Genomic DNA, 15,463 nt, shown 5'->3' with positions numbered 1-15,463 from the left:
GCCCATCAACATTGCGCACACAAGACCACAACGAGAGAGTGTGTTTCTTGATTAGAGAAGACAGATGGATAACAGTGTCTCAACTACCTGCACATTCGCAGGTTCACTTCAGATGATGAAGTAAAGGAAGCGGTGCACACCTGGCTCCAGCAGCAGCCGAAAAGCATCTTCTCTGCAGGAATATGAAGCTAGTTGAACATTACATCAAGTGCATCATCTTGCATGGGGACTATGTGGAGCATGGGGACTATGTGGAAAAGTGATATGTTGAAGTGCTCACAGTTACTTCTATTAAAGCCATTAAGTGTATTTTGCCTTTACTTTTTGTTTCTCCATCATAGTGGTTGTGCTGCACACAGCAGAGGCCAGGCATGTCTGCAATTCCTCTACATAATGTTTTTCCCCAGAAGCATTCAGCAGCCAGCTGTATTTTTTTTTTTAAATTCATTTTAGTCAAGGAAAAGGGCAGGCAGCAGCAAAAGGAGGGGGGTGGATCCTGCCTCCACTAATTTTTTTCAGTTTACAGTTTACTGTAATTTTTATTGATAAAAAAAACCGCATGTCTACACAGTTTGGACTATTCTACCTATATACATTAAACTACCACCTTGCTACTGGTCATTTATTTTTCTGACATGTCTCTGGGACAGTATTCTTCTAATTTTAGTGTAACAAAATAGCTGTATTGTGTCTAAACCTTTTCCTTCTTCAATCTGCTCACCAAACTGCCCTTCTGCATTAATTTGCCATGACTGCACACCTATGGTGGCAGCAAACTCAAATCTCATCCTTGGTGATCCTGAGATTAGGATTGTAGTATTTAAGGTGCCCACAGCATTATACAACAGATTCATGTGCTAACTGCAGATGCTGCTGGCCATGGCTTGGGTGGACAAAGGTGATCTGACAGGTTACAAATCCTTGTCCATTTACATTCCCCCACCCCAGCACCAGAGGTTTCTGCAATGTAGTCTCTCTCCCACGCACATGTTCCAGATAATACAACAAAGATGCCTACAGGCCTGACTACCTTTTTTGCATCTACATGGACTTTTTAAAGAAACTAAAATTGCAAGTAAAAGCACTGCTTTTCATAATTCAACATTTATTTATTTATGGCACCCAGCAAATCTTTCAGGATTTTTGGATTTCTACACAAAGAAGGATTTTACAGGTAAGTACCATGCATAAAAAAAGGTTACAGCTGAATGAAATCGCCATGAGGTGGGCAGCATTTGCCATAATGTACAAGTATGCACTGCACACTCTTACCTCTGGATCTGCTCTCCTCCAGTGAGGTCCAGCTCCCCGTATACACTCTGTCCTTGCCAGTGCCATGTTAATCTCCTCTTCTTCTGGGCCTACCATCTCATTGCTTCGCCCATTGGGCAAGCGCTGAATATGTAACTCCTGAGCCAGTGTATGCATGCTAGAGTTCTGTAAACTTGGTACCTGGCTCCATCCCCAGCATCTGCAAGATGCCGGGACTGTACATTGTACTGAGCATGTGCCGGAATCAGTGCACAGATTTTAAAAAATGCTAGTAGGTAAATAAAGGTTTTTTTTGTCAAGAGACTTACAAATTCTCTTCTACCAAAAGACCCTACCTGTTGGCAGAATTGAGTTTTAAAGGGTTTTTTTTTTTTTGCTTTAAATAAACATATTAATATATTGGATTATTGTTATTGAAATAAATGGTCAGGCAACACAGTCGCTAAAACGCACTAGCCCAGTTCTGACTGCTACTTGGACTATAAACATGGTGGCAATAATCACATATAGTTTGGGACCTCTACCTATATGGACTTTACTCCTTGTACTAGAAATTGTTAGCTGCTCTTACTTATAAAAATGTTTATTTCAAATCAATAATTTACTCCAAAAAAATGTAACATTACAGTACCAGCGCAAAGTTTTAAGGAGAGATTCATTGTAAAAAAAAACCTTACACTTATTTTAAATGTGGGACAAGCCAATTAGATCTTTTTGAATCGATTTGGTGAGCCACAATTATTAATCTAATCCAGCAAATTATAAAGATTTTTAATAAATGTCTATCTATTGAGCTATCTATCTCTCCACTCAAGAAGCTTGTTTTGTTATGTAAAACACTGTACATTATCCACATCCTGAAGTTTCTACAAAGCCGCTCTCGTTTCATACCCAACCAAGTGTTACCTAGCAACTAATCACTAAAATGTAAGCTTTGACTCACTAGAGGAAGAAAAAGGAACCTGAACACGCTTTAACTAGCCTCTCGTAAAATCGGCTTCCATTGCAGACTTCCCTTAAGGAGGCTGGTCAGAGCTAGATTACAGAATTTAGTGTGCTCCTGAACAAAAAATATCTGCTTCTTATAAACAACAATTACTTATTATGAATGTGCCAATAGCATCTCATTATCATAAACCGTCAAAACGCGCAGCCATTATATAATTAGAATCTTATTCACAAGTGGCTTCTAAAAATAATGTGCAGCTTTTGACAACTGCTCATGCTGCATTTCTAGAATTTCTGTAAGACTGTCCTGCTGCGGATTATTTTCTGAGTCTACAAAATGCTCAGTAGCACAGAACATTAACTGCTGCAGTGATAAGAGAAGATGAAAAATTCCATTATCCGGTTCTTCTCAAGCTTCCCTTAAATGCTGCACTAGAACACTTTCAGTCTCAGGTAGCAAAGTTGTTACTCACCAGCTGTAATTTCAAAAATGCCGTATTTTAAAGGTTATGGCAAAAACACATATTAACAGATACTTTTAAAAGGCTAGTAGACCTAAAACAGCAGTGATTTTATGTAAAAAGAGGTAATTACAGATTTTCAAATATTGTTTCGAAAGTGCTTATACGGTATATAAAATATTTGACATTTATATAACTTTCCTGTGCAGTCCCCTATTGCTTACTTCTTAGAATGAAGAAGGCTGAAGAAACATTTGGCAGTATTCTTCAGGGGGTTGTATGTATAGGAATTCAGTTCTATCCCTTTCCAGATGAATAAGCTCCTGAAGAGGAGAGAGGGAGAAGATTCCCGAAAAGGCGCTTTTAAAATTGTTGTCCTTTCCCTGTTCTTTGAGGGAATAATCCTCCAATCTGGAAAAGGGACAAGTTTTGCAGAGGCAACCAGAGACAGAAGATGAGCTGAGAAATCTCTAGGCCTCTCCAAGAAATTAGATCCTTCTCCTTTGAGGAACAAGGTTAAGGGGGAGAGTATTTTTGCAGTGGTAGATGGGAGTAGGAGGTGAAGAATAGGGTTGGGCTTGATCGAGCTGAATGTAAGTTCAACTCGAACATCGCTAGTTCGTGTGTTTGCCGAACACACAAACTATCAGGGCGTTCGGCGGGCTGTTCGACCACTGAGTGCCCCATAAGGCAATGCGCCTTCTGAGAACTGTGAGAGCCATGATTGGACAACGCCATGATGACTCTGCCCAACCAGGGCATACCTGTTTACAACTGTAAGCAGTTGTGCAGAGCTAGCTGTCACTGCTAGCTCCGCCGAATTGTTTATAAGTTGCCAGCACCTGTCAAAATGTCATTCTGCGGCGGGTGTTTCTGCGCAGCGGACGGGATGACGGTCGTTATTTTCTTTTATTATTATTATTTCAATTTTTATTGTTTTCGAGTCGTCGTCGTGGACAATGCTGGCCATCGTGATTGACCTTAGGATTACAAAGATGGATCAATTTTTTTTGTTTTTTTTTAATAAAGCACTTGTCAAAAATCCTTTTGTGTTTTTGTTTCAAATGAAGTATTTTTTGATTAAAGTCAAAAAGTGTTTTTATTTAATCTTTTATTTAACCCTTTAGTGAATGGGTAGGGGTACAAGTACCACTTACTCATTCACAAGGGGGGCCATCTGGGTGCCCCTTTATTAAAGGGGTACCCTGATGTGAATAAGCCCCCCTGCCTGCACCACCACAACCAATGCCCCAGGGCTCGTGAGGAAGAGGCCCTTGTCTGCATCGGCACAGGGACAAGGTGCTTTTCCAGGGGCAACCCTAGAAAAGCACACCCCAGTGCCGAGGGCATGTAACCTGGTTTTGCGGGGGGCTTGCTGCCCCCCTTCCTGCCCTGCCAGTCCTGTGCTCGAACCAAGGGTCTGGTATGGAATTTTAGGGGGGGACCCCACGTTCCCCCCCCCCCCATTTTGGGGGGTGGGGTTCCTCCTTAAAATTTCTACCAGACCTTAAGTGCCTGGTATGACTTTAATGGGGAACCCCACACACTTTTGTTTTATTTTTTTTGTTTTTTTAATAGGGTCCCTCCTAACATTCCTACCAGACCTAAAGGGTCTGGTATTGTTTGGGAGGGGGAACCGCACGCTTTCAAAAAAAAAGTAATTTTTCTTTACAGATGTCAGTTTTGCTGCAGCAAGTTCTATACATCATACAGATGCGCCACTTTACAGGCAGTTTAAGAGAACCCCCCAGGCACGATATTTAAAGGAATTTTTCATTTGTATTGCTACCTTTTAAGTGATATTAAAATCACTGCTCCTATAAAATTTTTATTTTTGAAAAGTGTTTTTTTCAGATTCCTGTCTCCCAGGGCAGTACCCGAATCATCATACCCTTTTTATGGCCAAAAACGTTTCAAAGTTCTACCCCCATAGACTTGCATTGAGTTCGAATTTGAACTTTTCCCATGTTCGAAAGTTCGAATTCGAACCGAACAAGGGGGTGTTCGGCTCATCACTAGTGAAGAAAGCGCTTCCTTCCCTTCTCCTCGGATCCTGGCTGCCTCTGCCCGGGAGAGCAGTGCATGGCCGAGTTGCAGAGAATCGGTACATATCAGTGATATGTACCTATCCTCTATGCAGAACAAAAGCTGGAACGATCAGCTGATCACTCCAGTGTTTATAAATAACTGGGGACACACATTGTACCATGTTTAGACCCCTAATATTACCACAATGACCCCCCCCCCACCCTGTAAAATAAATAAATAAAAATAAATAAAAAATATCTTTAAAAAAACATCCTGGAGGCGGGGCGCATGACATTATATGACGCCACGCGTGCATGGCGCTGGGTGACGTCACACGGCCATTGGGGGGCACGGTTTTTTTCTTGCCTTGGGCGTAAAAGGAGCTACCTATGGCTCTGTGGTGGAGTGACAACCCAGAGGTGGTCAGAGGAAAGATCTTCCTCTATTCCACATGTGCACTTCAATGACTGATACTTTCATCTTTTAGCTCCTCAGTAATGCCCCCCAGGCTGTCCATCTGAGCAAAGGTGGGCAGAGGCCTTTCAAAGCAAATCAAAGGTGGCCAGGGGCCTTTCTGAAGTTAAGGAGGGATCCCACACCAGATACATACTGTATTTATTCATGAATGTGAATATTTACACCCAAAATGGGAAGATCTCAAAATATATTAAGTTATCATGTAGGTTGCTGTGGTTGAGAGAAGGATACATTAGTAATAAACCCTGCTAATACAACCATGCTCTGTATTTAAAAGTGTATAATATATTCAATAATTATATTAATTTAAAATTACCTAATTTGTAAAGATTTTAGCTTGGTATTTTGCATTGCTATATAATTTATTGCTGGGATTTGTAGTCCTATATAGGCAGTGGTATTTTGCATTGCTGTATTGTGTATTCCTGTTATACTCCAGCTCTACTGTATAGGGACTGCAAAAGGTTGATGCCAGGTCCTTCCACTGCTTGCATTTAAAAAATAGATGTAATGATGTAGTAATTATTACAAAGCTGCATAAATCCATTCATCTGCCTAGACTCCATCTTTAAAGCATTTGTCTGGTAATAAATGAGGTTTTTTTCCAGTTTTGGTTAAAGTGGAAGGATTAGAAGCCCAGATGTGTTTTTAATGCTATCAGGGGTTCTGTCAGAGAGACTTCCCCTTAGTTCTGTACTGGTGATAGACAGTTTTGATAGACTACTTTTTATATAGAATAGGAGAAGGCTAGTCAGATTTTTATTTCAGTGTTGCTGTTGAAGATGTTTCCTCATTGGGTCATCAGGAACACAAGTGCGGGGAAATCTTACCAACAGAGCCCAGGATAGTAGTAAAACCTGATGGAAGTTGGAAGGTGGGCTATCTTCAGTGGGAGGAGATTGAGGGTAGACTTCTTAAGCTAGAGCAGGCAGAGAGCCATTTTGTGGTGGCAGAGCAAGAGGAGTAAGTCCCACCCACACTTCATTAGCAATAAGGGTTGGTTTCTGTTTTAATAGTTAGTTGCCACCAAATGTGGCATCAGGAGGAGGGATACATGGGTTTTAGTTAGATTATTTCCATTGGCTTTTAAACGTCTTTACCATAGAGGTGGGTCCCTGGTAGTGCCATCATTTTTATGATCAAGGTCTGGTTCATCACAGAAGGAAAATAGAATTTATGGAGGTAGAGATGGTGTGGCTACTGGGGCTGAACAGTTTCAGTAGCCGGGAGGAGAACTGATGTGCATAGCCACTTAGTGGCTATTACAGGTGAATGATACATTGTTTCAGAGTCATGATACAGCCCTCCGTAAGAGAGAGGGGGATGTTAGGCACTTGTCAGGGACCTTAGACAGCACTGGTTTGTTACACATTTTAATTTTGTTGCACTTTATACGTTGTATACTATATTATTTGGAAGGGTTTAGGGTATATGTACGGGTTTTGCTTGTAATGTTCTGTTATTGTTGTTGTCATTGTAGATTGCTGAGGCCATTCACTTCCAATTTTATATAAACTTGTTAATTTTAATTGTTTGTGTAGTGTGTTAATGTATGTGGGAATGAAGGGTATATTGGGCATTCACTCAGTCAGGCCTGTTATGCACAGTTAGAATTTTGGTCAGAAATATGTTTTCGTAATAGTTGCCCAATTTTTTGAAAATAGTTAATGGATTCAAAATGACGATTGATTTTGACTGTAGTGATGAAAAACAAAGAAGCAGGATGGGAAATTTTTCTCGAATGAGCGAATATTGAACAGAGAATGTGGATTTCATTTAAGAAACTCCCTTCATACCAACATTCAATGTTAAAATCAAACTAAATTTAGAACGACATTCATCAAATCGCTTTTCATACAAACTTCTATTTAAATTTGTTTTTATTTAGGTTTTAACATAGATACAGGGATATAAAACAAAACAAAATAAAATAATAATAATATAATTAAATAACAAATTCATACAAACTTCTATTTAAATTTGTTTTTATTTAGGTTTTAACATAGATACAGGGATATAAAACAAAACAAAATAAAATAATAATAATATAATTAAATAACAAATTCATACAAACTTCTGTACAAAACTCTCTCTGTGTGAACCCAGCTTAAGAATTAGAATTGTACTATTAATAATATATGTTTTGGCTGGGCATACACAGTACAGTATAACTGAGTGCAGGTTGTAATAAGGGTTTCGCCTAATAAAATCATCAGTCACAAATGTGTTCTAATATATGCTTTTACTGTTACTCCTGATCCGTCTTTATCATACTGCATGCAGGCAGAGGTATTTCAATGTTTGTTCTTCATTTGATCACTGCCCTTGGATTCATCCCTTTTGCTCTTATGCTGTGCTTGAGTGTTGCGTTTGTCTTGGCTGATTTTATTTCTTTTTCTTGTCTTGCAGCTTCCCTCCAGTTGACTACATCGCTCCCTCCCTGTCTCCCTTGCTCATGCACATGCTCCCCCTGCAGTAAGATAAGAAATGAGACACTCGACTCAATACAGGCTGCTGGAGCAGATTGAAAGAAGCCAGTGCTAAGCCGGGTAACGGACCAGCATCTTAGCATCTCACTAGCATTTTCACCTGCCTTTGTGCTACAAGAAAGAGAGAGCCGCAAGCCCAGACCTGCTGAAGGTAGGGAAATGATAGCCAACACCTATATTAAATCATCATGTATTTCCCATGGCTGGTTAGTACTAGCAAGCTTCCAGCCAAAAGACGCAAGGTATAAATGCTTCCACTGTAACAGTACATAAACCTTTATACACTAGGACCACCTGCAGAACCATCCATGGTGACCTTGCTCAGGAATGATGGATGGTTGGATACCTGTTGCCATTGGTTCTTAGGTTCTGATAGTTGTCCAGCATGTTGTAGTAACAGCAAACTGTCTCTGGGAATCAAATCTCTTCGACCTCATAAAATCCTATTTAATAAAGAAACGCAATATGTAATGATGAGTTTAGAAACCCATAGCTTCCGGTCATAAATCATGTCCTATCTGCGCGCAGAAAACTCTAAATCTGGTCGCTATGGGTTATTGCATTGAGCACATCATTTGTACTGGATTACTGAATATGTCTGATAGTGTTAGAGAAGCTACTTAACACTGCGCTTATTCACAGTTATGACTTGTGTTTCATTATTGGATGAAAACGATTGCATATTCTTTAATATGAAGTCAGCCCTATAGGGTGCTTTTATTTTTCTGTGCTGTTTTGTTTTATCTTTATTGAAGGTGTCAGTCATACTTTATTATCCCTATACAGCAATCTGACAGCTGAAATTATCATCTTTTTTTCCTATTTCCCATTTGTAACAATGTCCTCCCTTTCACACTTGTAATGAGCATGTAACTGTCAATCAAGTGTAGTTACTAGGCAGCAAACTGTGTTGCAGAAGGGGAACAAATACTGCTTCTCTTTTAGGTGATACAAAATATTATCCTTTAAATTGCAACATGTTTAATGCGAAAGAGATGTAAATATTTGCTACGAATGTTTAATATGCAAAAAAGTGATAAAAGACATAAAAATGTATCATTTGAGGTGTTACATCTAATAGCATTAAAGCTTTATTGTGCTTTGTGTGTATTCATGAAAATTATATGGGTCAAATATCGATCAGTTTTTGGAAAAAAAAAAGTTCATATTCCTCAGATATCATAAATGTTAACTTTTGTCTTATTATTCAAAGAACTATTTCACCAATGATCAATATAACGCAATCAATTCACCTTACCAATATCTTTAGCTGTACCTTGTTGAGTGTTGGTTGTGGACTTCACCTGACACTTAATAATGCACCCTGCCAGGCAACTTATGTTCAACTTAGTTTGGCATCTGGACTGATATAAAAAAACTTGAGCTGAAGGAAAAGTGACGCTGTTCCTAATATCACCCATCAGATACTTTTACTAGAAGAATCCAGACTAAATTCTGATTAGTGCTGCTCTTGGCAAACCATCCACATTTATAGTGTACCTACCGTCATATCATAGTGTGGTGCTATCTAAAGAGTTTAGCTAGTCCTCTTGATTTTTTAATGAGGTCTTATGAATGGATCTCCCATGTTTAGACAAAAAAATTTTTTTAATGGTAAGATAGACGAGCCATTCTCGTCCAGGGCTATGTGAAACCATTGGGTCCCTCCAGAATTACCTTGGGGCTCCTTGGGCTGTGGCTGAACTGTCTAGTTCAAGGGCCTAGTTCAAGGCCCAATGTTATTTGGCAGGGCCAATGGCAAAACACCAGTGATCCCTTTAGCGGTCTGTTAGGTTGGCTTTCTGACCAGTATTGTAAGAGGGTTTCTCCCACTGACAACCAATGTCAGCAACATTTATTCCACCTAGTCCCAATGAACTGGTTTATCAGGGGTTCCCTAAGACCTAAAAAGTATTATAAAGGTTCCTAAAAAAAAATGAGAAAGCTCGGGATAAACTGAGGAAGTGTTGAAAATGTAGGGGCACAGACAACAAAAAAATAGATAGGATTTCAACCCCTGTGCTCCCAGCACTGTGACTGGGCTGTCACCAACACCCAGCTCCCAGCCACTGTTTACAATCAAGAGCTGATAGGACCAGCTCCAAATCATGGGACCGCTATGACAACTAATTACAGTGATCAGATAATCGAGAAGCCCACTTCTGACTCCTGGAGTTAAGAACTCAAAAAAGGGCTCACAGGAGCCAGCAGCCAGGTGTTATAACCCCAAAAATAGTCTTTAGATATAATTTAAGGCTAAACTTCAGGAATACGTATTTTGTCTAGGGGAACATAAAAAGCAACTATGCCTCCCTTGCTTCCTCAGGCTTCCTTCCAGCTGCATAACTGGTGCACCCAAGCCAGTTTGTTAGTCACTGGCACTCTGCCTTCATCCCATAAAATGTAGGGCTAGTAGTCCTGCATTGTAAGTGAGGACACCAAGGGCCTGCTTGATGACTTAAAGTCCAACACCATGTTATTGTTGTGTTGGTTGGAGCTGGAAAGGGTTAGAGTCTCTGTCAGGTTTTTATTACTTGTCCCTATTCCAGGGATTTTCCCTTACTTCCTGTGAGGATAAGGATAGAAAAACCTCCAATGGTGATACAATAAAAATATTTTTTGTCGAGTGTGGAAGGGTTAGGACGTATGACAATGTTTTTATTACTGTCTGTGCCTTCCTGTCTCAGTGACAACTGCTCCTTCTAAAAGCTCTTCAGTGGGGTCACAGACACAAATATAAACCTAACAGAGATGTTAACCCTTTTCCTTTTAGGTCTAAAACTACAATAAAATATTTTGACTGCAGGCAGGGTGACATGGATGAGCTTTGACTAGAAATAAATAGAGGCAATTCTGTAACATTTCAGGATTGTTTGTAAACATTTTAGGTTTTGGTTGTTTTTATATTTAATGTGTATCTAAACTCAAAAACAGAAATGTTATACAGATGCACCTCGGGTTGCAAATGATCGAGTTATGATCTTTTGCATTTATGATGGAATTTACTGTATAGTACTGTACAGTAAACTCCCAGTTAATCAGCACCCACGGGGATCGGTAGGTGCCCGATAACTGTAGTTTCTGGTTGCTTGAGAGTTAATGGTAACACTCAAGCAACCATCCCCGAGGTGCCTCGATTCCCCTGTAAAACCATTCACTTGCTGGCTAGCTTCCGCATCCAACAGATAAATGAAAGATGCCGGGAGCAATAGCCAGACTGGCAGAGGTGGTTCTACAGTTTGCGAGGCCTAAGGCGAAACTTAAACATGAGGCCCCACTCAGGCCCATAATGGTTCTGTGGGGTCTCCTTCCAGGCTAGTAAGACCCTATAGGGCCCTGGTGAGACCCCAAAGAGTCCTGGTGAAACCCCACAGAGCCCTGGTTAAACCAGGGCTCTGTGGGGATCTCACCAGGGCTATGTGGGGTATCACCAGCCTGGATAGTAGGCCCCGCAGAGCCCTACAGAACCCTACAGAGCCATGGTGAGACCCTACAGAGCCCTGGTTTAACCAGGGCTCTGTGGGGTCTCCCTGGGGCCCTGTGGGGTCTAACCAGGCTGGTGAGACCCCACAGATCCCTGGTGTAGGGTCTCACCAGAGCTATGTGGGGGTCTCACCCAGGCTCTGTGGGGTCTCACTAGGGCTCTGTAGGGTCTCACCAGTGCTCCATGGGGTCTTACCAATGCTGTGTGGGCCGGGACCGGGTCTCACCTGGGCTGTGCAGGCCGCTTCTCACCAGGACTGTGCGTGCTGGGTGCAACCAGGGCAGTGCAGGCCATGTCTCGTGCCAACCATGTGAACTGCCTCTGACGATAAAATCCGTCTTTCCAGCCAGATTGAGATCCTCGTGCGGTGAATGGGACAGTTGGCGCCTCTCCTCATTGGCTGGTGGGTGGAGCTCCAGAAGGCAGAGTGGATAGACGGAGGAATCGGATGAGTTCTCAGGTTGACAGCAACAGGGCTGAGAGCTCAGAAGGTTGCCTGGCTGTGCCTGCAAGGTAATGCTGGGAAAATTAGGCGGCCGCAAGGCCCTTGAGAGCACGAGGCCCTAGACAACAGCCTAATTTGCCTAATTAAAGACCTGCCTCTGCAGACTGCTATTGACTCTCTTCAAATTGCAATACCTAATAGCAGGCTGGCTATTACACCCGTCCACTGAGAAGAGGAGCGGACCTGAGTGAGCACTTTTTCTCTCAGGTCCACTCCTCCTATTAGTGGGTGGGGCTTCAATAGCCAGCCTCTTATTGCAATTTAAAATAGCCAATAGCAGTCTGGCTATATTGCTCCCCATTGTACTTTCTGCTGCTTTTTCTGCTTCTGCTTTCGACCATGGCAGTACAGCATGCTGCAGTACACTCCCCTGTTTACAATAGCCTTTTGATGGGTTTATCAGAACATAACCTCATCGTAAACCGAGGAGTGTCTATATTGCAGATTACCAGTCCTTAGATGTGGTGGCTGCATTTGTTTTCTGTTTTCAGACTTTTTCCTTTATTTTTACCTGGTAAACCTGTTTGTAACACACTTCCTGTGACACAATTCTGGTGACAATGCTCCCTTACTGTACTGTGTAAAAGAAGAAGCAACATTGTCACTCTAGGACAGAAAGTGTGCTAAAACAACAGAACACCTCCCCTCTCATGGGGGGGAGGGGGGGGGGGGGTTGCAGTTCACAGAGAGAACTTAAACATTAAGCACACATTTCATACCTTGCTCCATGTTACACCCATATTTAGGGTGTGACAAGGTGTCATTCTGTGACCCACCACCTTCTAACCTCTCCCCTACTTACCTAAATAGCAGAATACTTCTCCCTGCAGGCTTCAGTATATTTTTAATTCGGCACAGCTGTAAGTGGCTCCGCCCTCACAGTAGCGTCAATCCATTCAAGTCCCATCTTCTACTGCTGCAGTTCTCAATGGAGTACGTTGTACTCGGGTGATAATATCACCACACTTGTAGTCTAATGGTTACTTCCTCCAACCCCATAACAGAAGGTCTGTACCTCATTAGGGATCATACATTACATACACTTTAAATACAATAATGTGCAGGGATGCTATAAGTGTGATAAATTAACCAACTATATCAAGTAAACTACAGAGAAAGTCCCATCAGGAGATGCACTATGTATCAGAAAGCCTAGAAAACTACCACAACACTGAAAAGGGGAGCATCTCACTAGGGTGAGGGGGTAGGTGCTGCATTCGCAATGACGTCACAGTGGGGTGATAAATATCCCTTATTTGGAACCAAATCCCCTGTCCCTCTTTCCTCCTCAGTTGTCCCTCTTTTTGATCTGATGTACAGATATATCTTAATTATCTTGTTTGCTATTTTGAAAAGCAAGTATAAAGGAAAAGTTATGGTGAAAATAAAAACAATTCTGGGTTTAACCAATCATTTTGGCATACAAATCCTTAATGGTCTTCATATCTGGGGGAGGGGCAGGGATGTGTCCATTGTCTAAATACATGGCCCTGGAAGGTGTCACTTAGCTGATAATGCTGCAAGATGGCAGCAGAAATTCCTGCAGCAGTGCCCCCTTCTTCTTCAGCAAGTCCTCCACAGACTAGAAAATAGTTTAAGCATGCCAGCACTGACTCTCCCATCATAACTACAAGGTCTTGGTAAAAAAAATGGATGCAACTCTGGATAGAAATAAATGTTGTGACATTGCATAAGCTTATGGAAACAATGCCATAGTGAATGCGTGCCGTAATCAAAGCTAAAGGAGGTCCAACAAAATATTAGCGTGTGTGACTTTTTTTTGGTCAGGCAGTGTACTTTGAGGAAGCATTTATGATAAATCCTTAACATGATCCTCTTTAATAAGCCCTCATTTTTTACTCAACTTCCCAAAGGAAAAGAAAACTGCAATAGTGTAACTATGCTTATTTAAAAAAGCTCTTGTAAACAGCTAGATCATAAGTGCACCAATCAGTACATGTACTGCGCTCTGATTGGTTTCATTTTGAAAGACATACTCCAGGACAAAGTTAATTTAGATTTGTATCTATCAATACATCATTAAAAGTATTTTTTTTAAATGCAAGCAGTGTGAGTACCTAAATTTGACCTGGTATCAGCCTCTTGCAGGCTCCTATACAGCGGAAGAGGGAAAATCAGCACAAGGAGCCACTCAGTTGTGCTGCTGAGGTTAAGTACTAACAGAGAACATTCTAATAGGAAGAAAGGGCAGAATATATTCCAATGCAGGGCAGCCTCTTCTCTGTGAAGCTATGGACCCAACACACTAAAGTAGCTAGGTTTAGCATATAGGCATATAGGTTGTTGTGGACAAGCCCTTAGAAGTGTATCTAGCCATAACATTTTTTTTTTTTTAGTTTTTGATGGTTTAGGGAAAAGTTATCTGTGTCCCAGAATGTGGGAAAATTTGAAGTAGATGGCCCATGTGACATCACCAGCCTCTTCTATTCAAGTAATGTAAAGGTGAGTGCAGAGATTGGCTTTTGCAGACAACACAGCTGAGTTCTCACAGTGGGATATCTATCTAAGGAGTCGAGTGTAAAATGCATGGTACACTTCCATTCTAGGGCAGATTAGAATAAACCTTACTGTAGTACTTCATCATTTTTTTCTGCCAGTTTACCTGCACATCATACACTTGTCCGATTTTTGTATAATGTCCTGTGTTACAACAATATGTTTCTTTTGTTAAAGTAAGTCAGTTTCCAATTTCAGGTTGAAGAGTTCCTTTCATTGCTTACATGCGCTATGATTGATCTGTTTTTGTAAAATGTCTCTCATGATATTGATCGATTGAGAAATGATTATTTCTTGAAATTGTCTATGGTGAATCTGTGAAGCACCGAGCTGTTGGAGTGTAGGAATCTGATGATTAAGATGGCTTAGAAAAGATCTGTTGTGCTGATGGACTTCTTTTATTATACTTCTTGAATGTTATTTATTTTGTACGTAAAGGCAAAAATATACACATTTCATTGTAAAGTAAAAAAGTCCTTTATCTTCAGCTTCATGCCCTTGTTTTCTGTCCAACACACCTATTGATCCTATCAGTTTCAATGTGCCAGGGGCTTTTCCTGTTGTAGGCTGACAGCGCTGGTCCTTATAAATTTAAAACAGCATTGTCACCTTTTACAGTAGTGCCACATATGGGCTACAAGGCTCCCTGGTGATGCAGCATCTTTTATGTGGTCACCAGCATTTTAACACTGGCAATTTCTACATGAGCATGGCATACCCAGGACCACCCATCCTCCCAGTTGACTGTCAGTACCTCCCTCCATTCGCCACTCGGTCCCGTCTGAAGATCTAAAGATTCTTGAGCGGCCGTGCAGGATGAAGGGGACGGCGCAGATCTTCGGCTGGGAGAAGAGGAGAGACACAGTGTAAGTCAATGCACGCAGCCGGGAGCGTGCATGCGGACAGACATCGTGGGACACAGACAGGGCCATCTTTAATACTGATTGGACCCTGGGCAAACAATTTCTTGGGCCCACCCATTAGAGATGGGGGGCCTGCTGGCCGCTGGATACCGATCCGGCGCTGGGACTGTGCTGGGCCCCCTAGAGGCCCGAGGCCCTGGTGCGCCCGCACCGGCGGTGGTTCCGCCACTGCTTATGTGGGCTGAAGGGGCAGCTGCTTTGGGCCCCACAACAATGATTGGGCCCTGGGCGACTGCCCCTTTTGCCCTGCGTTAAAGACGGCCCTGGACACAGAGGACACAGCAGTCAGTACTGGATCAGAGACCGTCACGAGCACTGTAGGGACTCCTGAAAAATTACTGTAAAGAAGAAGATGATCG

General features: G+C 41.7%; 1 protein-coding gene across 1 annotated transcript in view; it reads left to right on the top strand.

Annotated features, from left to right (window-relative positions):
• Nucleotides 1-7,576: 7,576 nt before the first annotated feature.
• RASGEF1A (RasGEF domain family member 1A) overlaps nucleotides 7,577-15,463 on the top strand; it is a 264,654-nt gene continuing 256,767 nt past the window's right edge. Inside the window, exon 1 of the mRNA XM_018555935.1 lies at nucleotides 7,577-7,826. The gene's annotated coding sequence lies outside the window, so the exon portion shown is untranslated. The remainder of the gene's footprint in view (nucleotides 7,827-15,463) is intronic.

This window comes from Nanorana parkeri, unplaced genomic scaffold, assembly GCF_000935625.1.
Source record: "Nanorana parkeri isolate BGI_ZX_2015 unplaced genomic scaffold, ASM93562v1 scaffold218, whole genome shotgun sequence".
Taxonomy (NCBI): Eukaryota; Metazoa; Chordata; class Amphibia; order Anura; family Dicroglossidae; genus Nanorana; species Nanorana parkeri.
This window is presented reverse-complemented; position numbering and strand designations above follow the sequence as displayed.